The sequence below is a fragment of the Tupaia chinensis genome, unplaced genomic scaffold (assembly GCF_000334495.1).
Source record: "Tupaia chinensis unplaced genomic scaffold, TupChi_1.0 Scaffold147458_1, whole genome shotgun sequence".
Taxonomy (NCBI): domain Eukaryota; kingdom Metazoa; phylum Chordata; class Mammalia; order Scandentia; family Tupaiidae; genus Tupaia; species Tupaia belangeri.
Window position 1 is genome coordinate 516,798 of NW_006207309.1, and position 15,530 is coordinate 532,327.

Genomic DNA, 15,530 nt, shown 5'->3' on the forward strand with positions numbered 1-15,530 from the left:
CCCTTTCCTCCTCTCTCTCCCTGTCTATTTCTCTATCTGTCTCTCCCTTTCTTTCATAAGGAGAAAGACAATCAATGGTTTGGCCTCAGTGACATGTGGCTAGGAGATACCTAGTACCCAGTACCTCTGCCTTATAGTCTGGTCGTTAAGAGCACCTCAGCCTCACCATTTGGGCACTGGGGGACCTCAAGCAGATTATATATACTTTCTGTTCCTCAGAGGACGTAATAACAGTAGCTGCCTTGGAGGGTTGTTGTGAGGACAATAAGAGTTAGCATTTGTGAAGTATTAAGTGCCTGGCGCAAGGAAAGCACAATGTAAGTGTTAGCTGTTAAGATGACCATTTGTGTTAATAGTGCTCACATTCCTCCTGTAGCTCACTTGGAGTGTGTGAGGTTTTATCACTCACAGTGGCTTGGCTTTTGTCAAGACCCGGGTGAAGGTCTCTGCAGCCCTATGGGAGGGCTTTCTCTTCACATTGGTGGTCCTGTGGTGCTCAGGTTGTGTGGAGACTGAACAAGTCAGTGCTTGAGAGGGCAGAGCTAGGTGTAGTGTCCATCTGTGTCCCGGCTATTCTCAGAACTCTAGAGTGGAGTGGTTAGGAAATGTCGGGTGGTAAGCATGCAGGAAGCAAGTTTGTTTTGCTGTATTTCTAGTTCTGGTTTGACCTTTTGGCAGAGGTAGTCATCGTAGAGATTCGCATTTGTGGAGGACTAACTGCATGCTAGATGCTCTCTAAGTCCTTGATTGTAGGAGATGGATATTTCATGATCCAAGAAAGCAGGAGAAGGAATTCAGTGTGTGGAGTTTAGTGTTTGGGGCTTTTGCCAGTTGCCCAACGTAACAAGCGTAGGTGCTGTTGGTGGGGAGCCAGCAGTTACGTAAAGCGTTGTGATACACAGGTTAGCCCAGCAGGGTGTTCCCATGACCTTGGAGGTTTATCAGCTCAAGCTGGCGGTTCTTAAATTTCAGCACATATCAGAACCATCTGGGAGGCTGATTGCAACACCCAGTGCTGGCCCCACCCCCCAGAAGAGTTTCTGAGGTGACCAGCTTAGGGCAGAGGGCAGCTGGTGGTTTAAAGGTCTAACAGGTTCCCAGATGCTGCTGGTTTGGGGACGACTTTTTGAGAACCTCTGCTCTGGGCGATATTGACGCTAGCATGGTGCCAGCGGCTCCCACTCCCACTTACTTTCAGGTGGGATGATTTCAGATTTAGAATTTGGAAGTGCCTTATACCTCATTAGAGAAAAACTGAACTCCAGTTAGGTAGGATGGTGGAGGGGCACTGAGCCAGTGCAGAGCGGCCGCTTGTCCCTGCTTGCCTGTTAAGAACATGGCTCAGGAGAAAGGCGAACCAGGGTGGTGTGCAAACTCAGAAGTGGAAGTCAAGACTTACTGGACACACAAGGTACCTTCTGGGTAGCCCATCTTAGCAAGATGGCTTCATTTTTTTCTTCCTTTCTTTTTAATGAAAAATTGCCGAGGATGTGTGTGCTTGCCAGAGAGAGAGAGAGAAAGAGACAGAGAAAGTGAGAAAGCACCCTCCATGGGGGAGAGACACACTGCAGTCCCTTCTCTTTCATCTCAACCTTTCAAGACTTGGGCATGTGTGTGTGCCTGGCATGTGTCTCAAACAGCTAGGTCTGGGACACCATGTAGGATCCAGCTGCCTTATTCCCAAACCACTGGCTGGCTCTTGATTTATTTTATTTTTTTTCTATCTCCATCTTCATAGTCCAAGTGGGAGAAAAGGACTTTCTCTGTACCATTTATTCTTATGGGGAATTCCATGCACAGACACATTAAAAGTGTGTTTAAAGTACATAGCTTGACTATTCAAAGGCAGAAGAAAATCTTATTTGACTAGTTCGTTGTTAGTAAGAAACGGAGATTTTAGGAAAAAAAAGAGCTTCATCCCTCTGTCCTCCAGCTGCTGTGAGGTAAGCTGGCCACCTGTGTGCATGCATTGTTGTTATTAGAGCAGAAGTTTGTTGCTTTGCAGTTCCAACTGCATTCTCCTTGTCTGAACAACTTGCCTGTAAAACTGTGGAGTGAGAAACTTTTGAATGGAAAGATTTTGTGGGAACTCAGGACTTAGAATTAGCTCAGAGAACAGTCCCTTCCTGGATCTAGGTTTTTTCCTGTGCTGGTTGTGGGGCCTCTTTTGTGACTTTCTGAGCCTCTAACAGCTGTGTGTGTATGCGCGCGTTGGGGGGATATGGCAGACCGAGAGGAGTTGGCCATTGCCATGGAAAGCCCAATGAGGCTGGAGGGACCTGGTCAGGTGTAGGGGGCATCGTCAAGTGTAGGGGGCACCGTCAAGTCTGGTCTTTATCCAACTTGGGGTTTCCAGGGCAACAAACACATGTTGAGAGTCTGTCCAGGCCCCCTGTTAAGACTCGGGATACAGAGATGAGATGGGGTCTGGATCCTGGAGGGGCTAGCAAGGGACACAGACAAGCCCACAGGCAACGCCATCATGAGTCAGTGTCGCAGCTGCACACCAGATCTCTGAACGGGCCTGTCACCTGCTCTAGGTGCTCTGTGTCAGCTGCACGTACCGGAGAAGGTCACCGATCTACCACAGGGCAGTACGGATGGAACCGGAGTGGCACTTTTGGCTTTTGTGTTCTTTTCCTTTTGCGTTGAAAGTCACAGGAGACTTCTGTTTTTAGTGAGAGAACTGATCGCAGAGAGGAGCCGAGGAGGGCGTGTGCAGTGAGTGGTTGGCAATGGGAACTGGGGCACTTCAGAACCTCTTATGTCAAAGAGCACTGGTCAGTTTACTTTTTTTGTCTATTTTTAAAAATGTGGCTGAAGTTTAGCTATCTCCCGGGAATGAAAAAACCTAGAGGAAACAAATGACTTGCTATCTTTAAGGTAAATCAGACTTTTCTCTTCTGTTTTTCTGCATGTTGCTATAGGGTGTGTATCCTTGCTGGAGAGAGAGAAAGAAAAGAGAGAAAGTGACAAAGCATCCCTCCTAAGGCGGTGACGACGCTGCAGTCTCTTCTCCTTTCTCCTCTCAGGATTTTTGGGCATGCATGCACATATGCCTGGTGTGTTTTTCAAGTCTGAGATTTGAACCATGTGGTCAGCCATGTGGGATCCAGTCTCATTGGCCACTGTGCTACCTGGTTGGTGCAAAGTAAATCTGATTTTTAGAGAAAGGCTTTTTAAATTTATTTAAATTTGCACACACATTAAGCACATGTGCTCACCAGACAGAGGGCGAGAGAGAAAATACCCCCATGGTGCATGGTCACATATGCTCAGTCTCTTCTGCTTGTCTTTTTTGGGGTTTGGGCACACATGCATATGTACCTGGTGTGTTTTTCAAGCTGCCAGGCCTGTGATTTGAAGCATGCATTTAGCCATGTGGGATCCTACTGTTTTAAACTATGCCATGGGGCTGGCTTAGATTATTAACAAAGAAGTTTTATTTTATTTTTCCTCAATATTTGGCTCAGTGTGAAATTTTACTTACATTTTTATTTTTAGTGATACGAATTTCTCATTTTCTTTTTCCTCCCCTCATTTACTCCATCTCTTCTTTCTATAATCCCCTCGCAGAGAATAAGTGAATTGAAGTGTATGTGCTGAGGGCTCAGGGAAGACTGGTTCTCAGATTCCATGATTCTTGTAATTAGGGAACAACTTGAAAGGGTGGCCTTGTGAACTCCACATCATCTGTTCATTTCCTCATTAATAAAAAAGAAGCTTAGTCCAACACCATCTTCCCCAGTCCTGTGTGGTTTATATGTTCCATGTATCTAGAATGAACAATGAGTGGATGATTCTTCAGCTGTTTATTTTCTAGGTTTTGATTGAGCAAAATGTGGATGTTCAGTCTCTAAAAAATTTTAAGATTCATTCATTTATCTCTTCTGAAAGACAGATAGACAGACAGATATTCCCCTACCCAGAATCTTCATGCTGTGATCCACCCTCAGTCTCAGATAACCCAGATCATATGTACATTGTCTGTTGCCCAGTGTGCTCAGGGAAGTCCTAGGATATGAACCCTGGACCTTTCCCATATGGATCCAGTTGTTTTACCACTGCACTGCTGCCTGGTCCTGATGTTCAGTCTTTTAAAAATCTCATATAGGTATACTCTGTGAATCCCTGAAGGCTGGAAGATGGTGTAACTATCTCAGCCTGCTGGTGGAGTTGAGGATCCTCAACTAAGACAGTTGGGTGGATGATGCTTAGACTGGGAAAAGAGTTCTCAAGAGTCACAGATTAAGTGAAAGGTGGGGATTGAAAAAAAAAAAAAAAAAAAACAAACAGATCCCCTGAGGAAATTTTTGGTGTCTGCCTGCAGTAATGCAGGGTACCATTCTGCAATCATTGAAGGGGCTTTTGGAAGTGGTAGCAGAGAGTCACCCAGAGATTTCCCCTGGAGGAAGAAGTTATGCTGGTTCTCTTTCCTCTCATAGGTGGCATGGTGACCGTTCACTTGACTGGATGGACCAGAGCTCTTGCACGGGGATGTCTATCCTGTGTTTTTATCTGATTTTTTAAAAAAAGTTTGTTTATTCCATGAGAGAGAGACAGTGAGTCAGGCACCCTCAACAGGGTCTTCATGCCATGTTGCATTCCAGCCCCAGCCTCAGCCATGTGAGTTCCCAGTGTGTACAGGGAGGCCTCTGGACATGAATCGGGTCCTTCCCAGGTGTATCCAGCATCACAGAGTATTGCATTACTTTTCTACTTGGTCTGGAACCAGAGCCTGTCTTGTGGTACCCACGGCTATTAGTTTACTCTCCTCACTCTCAGATTCCAGGTGTACAGAAAGTCCCCTGTATGTCACTGCTTTCTGTGGAAGTCTTTGTGGATGGCCTCAGTCTCTAGACTGAGCCTTCAGGATCAGAGACTGGCAGTGTGACTTTGGGCAAGACTAAGGATATCGGTGTGAACAAAACAAAATCTCCTGTATGGAGATTCTTAGTAGTTGGCAGATAGACAATAATCACATAAACTTGTGTGCATGGCAGGTGGTCAGGAGGGAGGCAGGTGGTCAGGGAGAGGCCTCACCTGTGCTTCCAATGACTCTGCCCCTGTTCACAAGGCCTGTCATTTGACATTTGCTTTCCTGGAGCCATCAGTGTAGCGATACCTGTGTTACTCCTTACTGAGTTACCAGAGGTTGACTTAGGCAGTGTTCCTGGTTTCCATAGGGCCCTCAACATGGCAGGCTTTTCTCCTCCCTTTGGTTTTAGAAATAGACGTGGGATTGTGTGAACGTCTCAGGAGTGTCTCAAGCCTCATTTCTACCATTTGGCCTCAAAGCCTAGTGGTTAAGGGAGCTCGATCCCACTTGGCTGATGTCAGTTTGAATCCTGGCCCAATGGTTCAAAAAACAAACTGGGTGCATGTGCGTATGTGCCCAAAGTCCCAATAGGATGGAGATGTGAAAGAGAAGGGCTTACAGCATGAACACACCCTGTCAGGGTTCAGGTGCTTTCTGCCTCTCCCTCCTTCTTGTCTGCGTTTTTTTGGTGAGTGCATATGCCCTCTGGCAATTAAAAAAAAAAAAAGAATGACTCCTTCACAGGTATTTCTGCCCCGCCCCCCCCAGCAGTCAAAGCTCTGTACCTTTTATTAGCTACTGAAATCACTGATTTTTCTAGAAAGCTATAGTAAGATGTCATACTGATTAATGCCTTCCCCACACACACTCTGCCTGGCAGCTGTAGCTTCTTCCAGCACCGTGAAGGGCTCTGAGGGTAAGGATGTGGTGGTGGCGGTGGTGCGGTCATTTTAGAGGTAGGCACTGACATCAGAGTCTGTGTGAATGGCACCCTGGAGTCTCGTAGCGTATAGCCTATACTGAATGCTCAGGCTGCTCTGCATTTGCTTTATTTATTACTTTTTAAAAAGAATTATTTAATTTACTCATTGTCATTATTTTATCTTTTTTTTTGAAGTTGACCAGAGAGAGACAGAGAGAAGGAAAGTGAGAAAGGAAGCTGCCAGGTCTGGGACTCGAACCACAGTCAGCCTTGTGGAAATCCAGCTGCTTTAACCACCACGCCTCCTGCCGGCCCCTATTTATTATTATTTTTTTAAGTTTATTTCTTCCATGAGAGGAGAGACAGAGAATGTGTGAGACATCCCCAAAGGATTCCCATGACCGGCTCCACCCAAGCCTCAGTGAGCCAGGTTGACAGGCATGTGCGTGTGTGCTTGACCTGTTTAGGAAGACCTTGGGCCGGAAACCCGAGACCTTCCCATGTGGCTCCAGCGTTGCAGAGCATTACATCTGCTCACCACCGTGGCTCACCTGCATTTACTTTCTAACCCAAGGACAACTTTACTTCCTTCTTCTCTTCTCCCTCTCTTGCCCTTTTTCCTCCTTCTCTCTTTCTCTTCCTTCATTTACATAATATAGAGGTAAAAGGTATATTGTTCATTACCCCATCACTTATATCACTGCCATTGTAATAATTTTGATGCTTCTGATTTTATTTTTCCTGTAAATATCATGCATTGAATGGACATTTTGACCAAATGGTGACAGGTGCACAGCTGTGAGGAGAATAGTGTTGCCAAGATTATTTTTACTGTCCTACAATGAACTTCTAGGGTAGGAGTGGGTCTGAAATTGTATAAACATGATCATAGTTTTATTATTGTTTACTATTATTTTAGATCTTTGCCATAGGGCATGAGAGTGTGAGAGAGTGGGAGAGGGAGAGAAATATTACCCTTCGGGGGGTGGCCATGCCACAGTCCCTTCTCCTCCATTTTCCTCTTGGGATCTTGGGCATACACACACATGCACCTAGCGTGATTTTCAAGTCTTTGGGTCTGGGACTCAGACAGTAGGCAGCCATGTGGGAGTCCCGTGCCTTAACTGCCAAAAAAAAAAAAGAATGACTCCTTCACAGGTATTTCTGCCCCGCCCCCCCCAGCAGTCAAAGCTCTGTACCTTTTATTAGCTACTGAAATCACTGATTTTTCTAGAAAGCTATAGTAAGATGTCATACTGATTAATGCCTTCCCCACACACACTCTGCCTGGCAGCTGTAGCTTCTTCCAGCACCGTGAAGGGCTCTGAGGGTAAGGATGTGGTGGTGGCGGTGGTGCGGTCATTTTAGAGGTAGGCACTGACATCAGAGTCTGTGTGAATGGCACCCTGGAGTCTCGTAGCGTATAGCCTATACTGAATGCTCAGGCTGCTCTGCATTTGCTTTATTTATTACTTTTTAAAAAGAATTATTTAATTTACTCATTGTCATTATTTTATCTTTTTTTTTGAAGTTGACCAGAGAGAGACAGAGAGAAGGAAAGTGAGAAAGGAAGCTGCCAGGTCTGGGACTCGAACCACAGTCAGCCTTGTGGAAATCCAGCTGCTTTAACCACCACGCCTCCTGCCGGCCCCTATTTATTATTATTTTTTTAAGTTTATTTCTTCCATGAGAGGAGAGACAGAGAATGTGTGAGACATCCCCAAAGGATTCCCATGACCGGCTCCACCCAAGCCTCAGTGAGCCAGGTTGACAGGCATGTGCGTGTGTGCTTGACCTGTTTAGGAAGACCTTGGGCCGGAAACCCGAGACCTTCCCATGTGGCTCCAGCGTTGCAGAGCATTACATCTGCTCACCACCGTGGCTCACCTGCATTTACTTTCTAACCCAAGGACAACTTTACTTCCTTCTTCTCTTCTCCCTCTCTTGCCCTTTTTCCTCCTTCTCTCTTTCTCTTCCTTCATTTACATAATATAGAGGTAAAAGGTATATTGTTCATTACCCCATCACTTATATCACTGCCATTGTAATAATTTTGATGCTTCTGATTTTATTTTTCCTGTAAATATCATGCATTGAATGGACATTTTGACCAAATGGTGACAGGTGCACAGCTGTGAGGAGAATAGTGTTGCCAAGATTATTTTTACTGTCCTACAATGAACTTCTAGGGTAGGAGTGGGTCTGAAATTGTATAAACATGATCATAGTTTTATTATTGTTTACTATTATTTTAGATCTTTGCCATAGGGCATGAGAGTGTGAGAGAGTGGGAGAGGGAGAGAAATATTACCCTTCGGGGGGTGGCCATGCCACAGTCCCTTCTCCTCCATTTTCCTCTTGGGATCTTGGGCATACACACACATGCACCTAGCGTGATTTTCAAGTCTTTGGGTCTGGGACTCAGACAGTAGGCAGCCATGTGGGAGTCCCGTGCCTTAACTGCCACGTTGCTTGCTCACCCCCACAGTTTTATTGTTAACAGTATAATAGAGTTTGGCATTGTGGTACGGGAACTTAATTTCTTGGCATAAATGATTAGTGTAGGGCATATTTGTGATCCTGAGTACATGCTGATTCTGAGCTGAGTTGGAGGAGCGAGGAGCTAGGCTTTTATTTGTTTAGCTTATTTTTGTAATATTTCGGCTATTTCTCAATGTAATGCACTATGAGTGATGGCTGGTCTCCAACTTCCTATGTTTTTTGTCAGATAACTGACATCTCCTTAACTCCTGGACCTGGAGATTTCCTTGCAACAATGGTGCAGTTTCATTTTAGCAGTTCCTCACCCCAGCTTTGTGATTGCTTGCAGGAGAATGTGTGTAGATAATCTCAGAAACAGGAGAGATTGCTTCCCTTGTACACGCTTTCCCCTGATATTTTTGCACTCAGTGCTTCACATAGTCAGCTGAGAGAAAAACGCGTGCTTAAGCCTTGGCTCTGTGAGTGTGTCAGTGGAGCCATGTAATTGGCTTTTAAGATAACAGAGCTGTTTTCTGAATCTCCATCTGCATCTCGCCTTTCACTGCACACTAATTTCAGCATCTTCCCTGGAGAAGAATGACAGAAGAATCTTTACAGACATAATATGTGAGAACTGTTTGCTCTTTCAAGACACCATGAGTTTCTGACAATCCACGACTTCCCTGCAAGCAACCACCGATTGTTAGTAAGCATACCCTTTGATACCATTAGTAGGATCCTACCAGTGCCATTATCTGCAAGGTGCCTGGTTAGAGCTATTTTTTATTCTAGTCGCCGTTTACAATACATAATTACCAGCCATCCCCTCTTTGAACTGCTCATGTAAGTACATGACAAAATCCCTTGGGTGTCATAGAGTCTGCTGTTGACTGGAGGGGATTTTTATTCTAGGATGCATCTGGAATGCTCACTAACATTTGAAACTAGTCTTTGGATATAAACCGTCAATATTCAAATGAAGCTCATTGTTCCCACCCCTGATGTGCTGGTAACGTACATAATGGTGCAGTCATTGATCACCTTCCGAGTCAGGGATGCTAGCTGGGGCATTGGAAGAGTGGCGATAAGAATTCCAGAGATTTGGAGCCAGCTAGATTGCATAGTAGTTAAGATGGCTGGATCCCATGTGGCTGACTGCGTGGTTCGAGGCCCAGACCCAAACAAGGCAGCTTGAAAATCGTGCAGGGCGTGTGTGCGAATGTGCCCAAAATCCCAAGAAAAGAATGGAGGAGCAGGATTGCAGCTCAAAACTAATGCTGTATGTGTGTGTGAGCATGCCTAAAATCCTGAGAGGAGAATAGAGGAGAAGGGAATGTGGCCATCGTTCCTGGGGAGAGTGATTTCTCATCTTTTATCTCTTTGTCTCTCCAGTGAGTGCATGCACCCTATAGCAAAAATCTCTCTCTCTAAAAAAAAGCAAAAAGTACAAACAGGGGCTAGCAGGTGTTGGGGTGGTTAGGGCGCTGGACTCCCACGTGGCTAACTGCGGTTCAGGTCCCAGACCTGGTAGCTTGCTTTATCTCTTTCAAAATGGTAGCTTGCTTTATCTCTTGCCCTCTCTCTCTCTGGTGAGCATACATACCTTGTAGAAAATTAAAAAAAAAAAATAATAAATACAATGAAATAATTCTTCAAAAAAGTGCAGCTTTTATTTTAAAATATTATAGTAAAAGACATAAGATCTGCCATTTTAACCATTTTGAAGTATGTAATTCAGTCTCATTAAGTACATTCATATTGTACATCCATCGTCCCTATCCACCTCCAGAACTTTTTGAACATTTCAAGTTGAAACTGCCATTAAGCAGTGGTTCCCATTCTCCCTAGTAACCATTATCCCACTTTCTGTGGCTGAATTTAACTGTTCTGTGTACCTACCTCATAGAAATAGAATTAGACAATATTTATCCTCTTGTGTGTGGCTCGTTCATACATATTGTAGCCTGTGACAATTTACTTCCTTTTTAATATTATAGTATGCACGTGTGTGTGCACACGGCATTTAGTTTCATTTAGTTTTTTCACTCATTTATTGTTGATGGACACACTTGGGTTACTTCTACCTTTCAGCTCTTGCGAACAAAGTTATAGATACCCGTTAGAGTCAAGCATCTTTCAATAGACTTGTTTTTTTTTTTTTTTGAAAGGTTTTTGCTATAGGGCACATGCACTCCTCAGAGAGACAGACAGAGGAAAAATGAGAATCTCCCCCCTGGGCAGATGGCCATGCTGCAATGCCTTCTCCATTCTTCTCCTGGGATTTTGGACACATGCGTGTGCGCACACACACGTGCCTGGTGTGAGTTTCAAGCTGCCAGATCTGGGACTTCAACCATGGTTGACCATGTGGGAGTCCAACACCTTAACCATGATACCACCTCCTGCTCCCTCACTATTTTATTAATATTATTTTTTTATTAGGTATTTTAAAAATGTGTACCTCTGTGATCGATTTTACTAGAGGGCTGCCTTATCCCACTTTTGTCGAGGACATGCCTATCGCACAGACACAGAAACACCCACACGCTTCCAGCAGTGTGTGGTTGAAGGCCTTCTGTTGCCTGAGGTCAGGAGAGCAGTTGCACAGTGTGTGGGAGTTGCCTCCCCAGCAAACTTGGCAGCAGCCTTGAGTGAGGCCCATCAGAGTTCTTGGAAAACAGCCTGGTGTTTTCATATCTTTCGCTCTGATAGCTCTCGCCTGTCAGTACCTCAAGAGGGAATAGCTGGCAGTGGTGTTTGGTTCCTCAGTTTAGGCTTAGCTGGTTAAACTCATCAGAACCCTTTCTGGATATGCAGATAGGATTTGTTTAGGCAGCAGGCTCATGGGGAGCCTATCTTCCCAGGCAGCAGCTCTGGCATTTCTGTTTAGTTACGAGGTCTACTGGGAGGGGAACCCAGAGTCTGGGCCATGAACCGTGTTTGCAGTACAAGCACTCTTGATTTGAACTTGCGGTATTTTTTGTTACTATTTTTGTTTTGTCCAAATTTTCATGGCCGGGGAGGTCCAATGGAGGATATGGAGCAGCAGGGTCTCCCGACTCCTCGCAGCGATCCCAGGGCCTTGTGGTGCCCAGTCACCCTGCAGCGACGTGTTAGCTGGCATGCTTTTGCAGAGATACAGAATTCAAGGTTAGCTTCCTGCTCTGTGGTAACAGGAGTGAAATGTTTTGAGTTTTATAGGCTTGATTAGAATCAAATATGGTTAACTGTGGTTTTAAATCTGCTGGTGCTGTCCACATTTTCTAAAGGCACATGGCTTTCCTGAAGGGGAGTCTCAGCCGTGAGTTTACTGACAGCATTGTGGATTATTTTTGTTGTTGTTCAGGTTTTAGCCATAGGGTGTGTGTGCTCACAGGAGAGAAGCAGACAGTGAGAAGGAAAGTGAAAAGTCGCCTCCCAGGGGTTGGCCACACTGCAATCCCTTCTCCTCCATTCTCCTCTTCGCTCCTCTAGGGATTTTGGCATGTTTGCATATGCGCCCAGCATGATTTTCAAGCTGCTAGGTCTGGGTCTTGAACCATGGTCGGCATGTGGGAGTCCAGCGCCTTAACCACCACCTGCTGGCCCCTTGTGGATTGTATTTTCATATTAAAAATCTATTTTCTTGCTGTGTTATCTTTCTTTTTCTTTAAATGTTTATTTTCTTTACGTGAGCAGGGGAGGGAGGGAGGGAATAGGGGAGGAGCGCCCTTGGAGAGTCTTCACACCATGGTTCTCCTCTGGCAAGTTGAAGTGCATCCGGGACGTGAACCCAGAGCTTTTCCATGTGTTCTCCAGTGTTGTGCAGCTGCCCCTGACTGCCTGCACCACTGCAACTGGGCCTGTGATTTTTTTTTAAAGTTTATTCTGTGAGACAGAGACAGAGATAGAGACAGCACCCCCACAGGGTCTCTGTGCTGTGTCCATATCCAGCCTCATCCAACCCTGGATTATGGGCACACGTGGGCCCAGGGAAGTCTCTAGATGTGAATCTGGAACCTTCCATGGTGTCAGCCTCTCAGTGTCCTGTTTAACGGCAGCACCATGGTTTGGCCCCTTGATTGTTAAAACATGTTTTATGTTTATGTTTTGGATCTGTCTTGGTCTTTTTTCCTTATTGGGGTATGTTGGATTTATAGAGCTGAATGATCTTCATTTTTTGTGAAGTGAATTTTGAAGTCCTGGATTCAAACCAGTTCATCTCTAGAGCAACATAGCATACATTTTAGTACTCTGTCATATCCTGTATACATTTAGTTAGTTACTTTAGAATCGACCAGATAGTCTGCATTAAAGAATAACTAGTATTGTCTGAATAAATTTTTTGGTTCAGCATGCAAGTTGTCATCAAAGAAATGCATCTCTGTGAAGAAAGATAATTGGAGTCCTTTTGTACCATCAGAATGTTGAGCATGGTGAGCTCACCTGGCATTGCAGTAGGCCTCTAGGCAGATGATTTCCTGTTTCTGGTGGAGGTCTGGCTTATGGTGTGCATTTGGATGACTAGAAGTGTGATTTTGGAGGTATAGAATCTGCTGTATTGTGAGCGTTGAGTAAGCCATAATTGGGAGTCTGCTTGGGCTTTGGGGGTGGCAGTATGCTTCCTGATAGCTGGTATCTGTGTCTTCCCTGCTGCTAGCTGTGTGAAGAGGGCGTAGGCCCCACTCTTGAGGTTATGATGGAGAGAAAAGTAAAGAGCAGATGTCTTTTTTTTTTTTTTTTTGGAGAGGTTTTTGCTATAGGGCGCGTGCACTCGCCAGACAGAGAGAGACAGAGAGACAGAAAGCGAGAAATCACCCCCCAGGGGGGATGGTCACACGCAATCCCTTCTCCTCCATTCTCCTCTTGGGATCCTGGGCATGCACGCACAGGTGCCCGGCGTGAGTTTTAAGCCACCGGGTCCGGGACGCGAACTGTGGTCGACTACGTAGAAGTCCAGTGACATAGCCATTACGCTAACTGCTGATTCCCCAGATGTCTTGAGAGTATTTATATTCACAGTGTCTATATCCTCCATTGTCTCCCGAGTTTTATAAATTTGTTGAGGGAGACAGAGAGAGGAAGAAAGAGAAAGACAGGCATCCCCAACAGGGTCTTCATGCTGGGATTCACCCTTAGCCTCAGCTCAAATCAGGGGCACGTGTGTGTGCTTGGTGTACAGAGGGCGATCTTGGGACATGAACGTGGGATCTTCCTGTGTGGACTCAGCATCGCAGACCCTGTCTGCTGAGCTCCCTTTGATCCGACTCTTCTCCGACCACTCCACTGAAATGGACGTTGTGGCAATGCTTTCCTACCATGCAGCATTGACCATTTCCTCATCCCTCTCCTCGACGGGCTTGGGATTTTTTTTTTTTTTTCCTAGAGGGCACATGTGCTTGCCACAGAGAGAGAGTGTGGGAGAGACAGAAAGCACCCCCTGAAGGGGCATGGCCACATCATCAGGATTTGGGTCCCGCATGTGTGCCTGGCATGGTTTTTAAGCTGTCAAGACCAGGATTCCAACTACAGTTGACTTTATGGGATTGGCTTTGCTGTGTCACCGGGTCTGGCCATGGAGTTTTCTTCTGGATTTTGAGGATCTCCACATTTCTGGATCTCATCTTCCTAGTAGTTCCTAAGCAGGCTCTGTCCCTGGTACAGTCTTCAGCCCTTGGGTGAGCAGCCTGACATGTACAGACGGACGTGGGGGACCACTTCCCTTTCTTTGGAGGGGTAAGGTAGCAGAAGTATGAGGGTCTAGCTGGTGGAAGGCCCTGATGTTGTGGTTTTGACTAAAGAAATTCCTCACTGCTTGGCAAGTGTGGTCAGAGAAGTTTGGGTCCCTAAAACTTAGGTCGTGTGGGAGGAAGTGACAGAAAAAGTGCAACGCTTTTCTTTGGTACTGAGGCCTCTATTTTAGGAATAATCTCTAGGGGTTAGAAATATTGATGTGTAGATTAAATCTGACGTCTCATTTTCCCATCTGTATTTCACTTCTGGAATAGTTCATGTAAGTCCTACTGGAATAAATGATGGCATCTATTTCAAGTTTTATACTATTTTTAATTTTTGAAGATTTAATAAATACTAACATTTCAACATGGTCACAGGTTTGTCCTGACCCTTTGTGTACATGGAGAAGACAAATTTTTTATACTCTTAAGAGTCATAAGTGTTTATAGATAAATAGCATTAGATAGTGACTTTAGGAATTATATTTTTCCTCTAACGAGTTTATTGCTGACTACAGACTTAAGGATCCTTTAGCTATTATGGGTGTTCAGCTGTAATGGATACTAGAGACAAAGGGGAAAGAGAGCTGGGGAAGAACGTAGGAAAGGAAATTTGGGGGGAAATGGAGAGGTAAGACACTTGTGGGACACAGATAAGGTTTTTAGCTTTTTTTTGATGAGGATGTGTGTAATAGACTCAACTGGGCTGGACTGAGGTGTATATCACGCTAGGTAAAGTCTCTTCACAGTCTAAATGATGTATAGCAATTTAACGTATGACTAATAATTAAAAAATTAATAAAAGAAAAATAATAAAAATGTGAAAAAAGATATTACGGCTGTTGAATTTAAAATAATTACCCAGTGTTTCTTTTATGAGAGTAGGAGAGTAGTGAATTGTACAGTATAGTTTTCTTCTTTTAAGCTTTTTTATTTCTTGCATGAGAGAGAGACAGAGATAGGTACTGCCAACAGTACCTATTTTTTTTTTTTTTGAGAGATTTTTGCTATTAGGGTGCATGCACTTGCTAGAGAGATGGAAAGAGACAGGCAGAAAGTGAGAAGTCCCCCCACCCCCCAGGGGAGATGGTCATGCTGCAGTCCCTTTTCTTCCATTTTCTTCTCTGGATTTTGGGCACACATGCATATGCTCCCGGTGTGAGTTTAAACTGCCAGATCTGGGACTTGAACCATGGTTGACTACATGGAAGTCCAGCAATGTAACCGTTATGCCATCTGCTGGTCCCTGCTAACAGAGTCTTTAGGCTGATTCACCCTTACCTCCAGCTAGTTAGGATCATCAGCTTGAGCATGCCTACTATGCATAGTGAGACCTTGGGCTGCAAACCCAGGACCTTCCTGTATCACCTTAGCATCATGGAAGTGGCATGACACTTCACTGTTGTAATTGACTGATTTAGTTTTCTTTACCCCTCGATTTTCTTTATGGCTTTAAGTTAATATATGGAGGTGCTGATTCTGATACTGTATATCTCAGAATTGAGATTTCTTTCCTTTTTTTTTTTAAATTTAATTTGCTGAACTGCCTGATAGAGATTTCTTTCTTTATAAGATTCACCCAATCGTAAAGCTC

The 15,530-nt window shown here is 44.7% G+C and overlaps 1 protein-coding gene across 9 annotated transcripts in view; it reads left to right on the plus strand.

Moving 5' to 3' along the window:
* SGMS1 (sphingomyelin synthase 1) overlaps nucleotides 1-15,530 on the plus strand; it is a 350,554-nt gene that overhangs the window by 9,068 nt on the left and 325,956 nt on the right. Inside the window, exon 1 of one of the 9 annotated variants that reach the window (XM_027768776.1) lies at nucleotides 1,085-1,198. The exons of 7 other annotated variants lie outside the window; for them this stretch is intronic. The gene's annotated coding sequence lies outside the window, so the exon portion shown is untranslated. Of the gene's footprint in view, nucleotides 1-1,084; nucleotides 1,199-1,235; nucleotides 1,412-15,530 lie in introns of those variants that run through there. One more of the 9 variants, XM_006169738.3, reaches the window with a different exon arrangement.